The 4,621-nt window shown below is 32.9% G+C and overlaps 1 pseudogene; it reads left to right on the forward strand.

Moving 5' to 3' along the window:
* Positions 1 to 997: 997 nt before the first annotated feature.
* On the forward strand, positions 998 to 1,933 carry LOC119536679 (annotated as a pseudogene).
* The last annotated feature ends 2,688 nt before the right edge of the window (positions 1,934 to 4,621 follow it).

The raw sequence follows: 4,621 nt of genomic DNA on the forward strand, positions 1-4,621 counted from the left end.
AATCCTGGACTGTTTAAAATACTTTTAATATTTTCATATAAATATTAAAATTAGTTAAAATATCAGACAAGATGTAGAAACAACTAAACAGATGAGCACTGTTGTGAAAAAAAGCATTGCCTGTTCTAAAAATGTCTTCTAGCTTTAAAAATAGGAATTATTGCAAGGAAGTATCTGTTCATTTTACAGATTTGCTTTATTTTATAGGTTTGCTTTACTTTTTCCTCAGAGAAATCATAAGGGCCTGTATTTCCTAAGTCTAAGTAAGATATTTTGATCAGACATGAAAGGCAAAATATAAGTTTCTGTCCACCCTGTTTCCTAGTCCAGCCCAGATTGCCCCCTTTCCCCATCCCCAGTGGGTGCTCATCTCAGAATTGAATGCCCCTGGCTCTTTTCTAAGGATAACAGCAAATGTTATGTCTGCTAGGACCTTGTCTTTAGTCACTTTCAATTTAAAAAAATGAGCATGAATTAAACTTGAGGCCATAAATGGAATATCTCAGGTTTAAATTCATTAGTATAGTTTATTCTTATACCTTATATATTTGATATTAGCTACTTTAAATTTAAAAGGGAGCTTCAATGGTTTTCACAGGTTAAATTTCCAGTTTCAGTTTTTATGCACATATAATCTGAATTTTCTTTTCTTTATATTTCTCTAGAATAAAATTCACTTTAACATTTGATTCACATTAAGACCAGCATTAAAAACATCTTGAAGTTATTAAGACTTCAATGCATTTTTAAGCATGATTGTATTGCCTATAAGATAGGCAAATGAATATGCTTGAAAATATTAGCATATTTCCTGTTACATATTTTAAATTTTATAGATAAGACAACTAGAGTGGGGAAGTTGCTGACTCAAGTCACAAGGCTAGTTAGAGATTTAAAAATCTTTATATTGCAACACTGTTATTCTCTCAACTCAATTCTCTTATCCTTAGCAGATATCAAGAAAAACAAACAAATGAATGTCTGATGGAAATTCTGCTGTGTCACTGAGTTTATCCTGTTAGGACTGACAGATGGTGCTGAGCTAAAGTCACTCCTCTTCGTTTTGTTCTTGCTGATCTATGCCATTTCATTTGTGGGGAATCAGGGAATGCTCTTTCTAATCCAGTTAACTCCCAAACTCTACAGACCTATGTACAATTTCCTTAGCCTTCTCTCATTTGTAGGTGTCTATTATTCATCAGTATTTGCACACAAAATTCTGCTGAACTTCTTTATTGAAAGGAGACTACTGCATTCTTTGCATGCATTTTGCAATAGTAGTGTGTGTAGGTGTGTGTCACTCCTTACTGCTGAGGACTTCTTGCTGGCAGCAATGCTTATGATCCTATGGGGCCATTGTAACCCCTCTATTTATACAGTGGTCATGACTAAAATAGCATGTGTAGTGCAGATCATTGAATCATGAATAGGAGATTTAGTCAACCCATTGACACACACAGCTGGTCTATTGAAACTCTGTGGGTCAATTGTTCTCAGTCACTTCTTCTGCGACCTTTCCCACCCCTGCTGAATCTGTCATCTTCTAACATATCTATGAATGAATTGTTGTTTGTAATCTTTTCTGGTCAATTGCCAAAGTCACGTTTTTGACTGTGATTATCTCATATATTTTTATTATTGCCTTTATCCTGAGAATCTTCTCAGCAGCAGTTGGTCTGCTCTCCATTTCTGTCTCACATCTGGTGGTCATGGCTTTATTCTATGGATGTATAAGCTTTAGTTACATTCAAGAAAGTTCCCAATATTCCTTAAAACAAGAAAAGCTGGTGTCTGTATTTTATACACTGGTGATTCCCATGTTAAACCCATTGATTTAAACCTAAGGAACAAGGAAGTAAAGGATGATGTGAAAAGGGCCATAGATTTGAAATATTTTGTCATTGAATTTCATATCATATGTATTCCAAAATAGTATACAAGTCAGTGCTCTGCCTAGTGATATCTACATGGATTTAGTAAAGTTTTGAGCTTGAAGGAAACTTAAAGTTTATTTAGTTGAATCCCTGTGTTTTACAGAGGAAAAAAGAGGCCTAGAGAAAGGACTAATGGCTGGATGTTGCAGAAACTAACCTAAATCCAGAACTAAGGTTAGTTATTTTCAGACAATCCAAAACATTAAATTTTTTCTGTTTGGTAAGAAATAAATATATACAGATATGTATAGACAGATACATAATATATAAACACAAATTTTAAAAGTGTATCTTAACTCTGTCTCCCCATTAAGCATGAATATAAAATACTTTTAAGGCAAAAGTGAGTTATCCAGATGACTGTCAGATACATGGTCCTTTGATGATGTTGACTTATAGCTTGAGAGTCTTCAAAATAAATGAAAGCATTTAAAATAACTCAGAAAGAAAATTTGGCTCTAGATCCCCTTTCTACTTTTGTGGTTAGTCTAAACCATTCCCCCATTCCTGGCCTCAGTTTCCACAAGTATGAATGAAATTGAACAGGGCAAAATTCCACTTTCATTTTCATTTCATATACAAGGGTTGCTAACACTCAGAGAAAGCTTATTCTGAAGAATTTTACTTCATGTTTAGAAAGTTCTGACACTTATCTAGAATGACTCAAGAATAATTAGAGAGTCAATAACCAGCCTAATTTATTCCTTCCCTTTGAGGATCTTCCAGTACCCTTTCTAAAGAGTAAACAAAAATATCCCCAAAGAGGTATTCTAGGTAGGAGACCCAATGATCTATAAGGGAAGCCAATCAGCTCCCTTTGATTTAAATTATATATATGCACATCATTATAAAATCAGATTCAGAAATCCTGATTGTTCCAAAGATATCTCTTTTTAAATTGCTATAAATTGCCCTATCTGAAGAAAAAGTATTGCAGAGAATATTTTTATTCACAAACAAAATTATATTGAAATTGGCAAGTGACTTAAGTAGCACAACTTGAGACAGCTGACTGCTATTAATTCCTATGTTTGCATGGCATTAATGAAGATTGAACTTTTAATTTTTTCATTTCAAAATTATATGACTGAATGGTTCCAATTCTTTAGAAATGAAAGTGAAAGGTACACATTGAAATTTTAATTATATTACATATTAATGCAAGGGAATATGAAAGTTTAATTTTCAGAATGAAATGATAACACAAAACATTCCCAAATTCTGCAAAACATACAATAAATTATTTGAAATGTGGTTTCATGAGGCTACATATATGTGATATTTATGTACATGAGACATTCATGTAAATACATATGGGTGAACATTTTTAATTCAGAAATAAATAATAAAATAAAATGATAATGATTATACACAAAATTAATTTTATATAGTCCTTCATAATATTTCAAGCACTTTCAATTTCTTATATTCTAGACAATGAAAGACAGGGTATATTATATTGGAAAGATAGTTTAGGCTCAGAAATATAAAATGAACTATTGAGAAATTCAACTGCAATATACATATCATAAAAGAAGGTGCTATTCACCTAGAAGGGAATTAAAATAACAAATTTCATTATGGGTATGTTTCTCAGGGGTATTTTATGAAAAAAAAATGCCTTTTTTTTTTTACTAGTACCTACCTTCAATTCACATTAACAAATAGTTACAATATTTCTCCTAGAATTCTGAGGCAAATTGGAGGGCATATTTGTAGGATGTAATGTTGGAAAATGAGTAATATATCCTATTTGTGATAGACAGATAAAAGATACCTTGATAGCTATATAGCAATAAGATAGATAGATAGATAGATAGAGAGATAGATAGATAGAAATATATTTAAGATTATTTGTATAGTGAATGAAATTTGAGTTAAACAGTTTCCAAATGTTCTTATATGACTAATATCTTTAGTCAGTAGGATATAAATGAGGGCTTGTCAATGAAATACCTGATGCTACTCCATTGATTGCCATGTAAAATATCAGGAAAAATAATCTTAGAATAGCTCCACACCCTAACTCCAAACATAAAATCAGTTATTGTTCAGCATTAACACTTGGTGAAATCAGTACTTAGCAGATACTTATCTTGCTTAACTTGCATATATTTTTAAATTTCATTTTTAAAGCTTTGGAGTTTATGATCTGGAAATTGGTCCAATGGTCAGGAAAATAAATTGCTGGCACTGTCTGAAACAGCAATGGCTGTCTTTTTATCATGGTCATGTTTGTTACTTAAGAGACCCAGGGACCAGCACAATAAGATCCCAGGTTTGGTTCTCTGCATGAGTGCATAGTGATTATATTGATCCCAGCAATTTTCAGTTGTTCTTGGTCAATGTGGCATGTGGACAAATTCTGACTCCCAATTTCATGAGCATCTAAGAATTACATGCCCATATCACCAAATTCTAACCTGACATAGAATACACTCTAAAAATGCTCTGATTAATACTTTTCTATCTTCCCTAACAAAATCAGTACTTTCTAATTTTTACCAATTAAGTAATCACATTTTTTCTCAATTAAGGCAATAAATACTACTCTCCTTATGGCTTTCAAAGATTAGTCTTAGATATTGTCCGGTGCTGCCCCGCTCGGTCCCCGGTTCCCGGCCGGCGAGGGGAAACAGGGAAGGAGAGAGAGAGATGCAGACTGCGCGAACTAACCTGGTCATGAA

Source organism: Choloepus didactylus, chromosome 6 (genome assembly GCF_015220235.1).
Source record: "Choloepus didactylus isolate mChoDid1 chromosome 6, mChoDid1.pri, whole genome shotgun sequence".
NCBI classification, from domain to species: domain Eukaryota; kingdom Metazoa; phylum Chordata; class Mammalia; order Pilosa; family Megalonychidae; genus Choloepus; species Choloepus didactylus.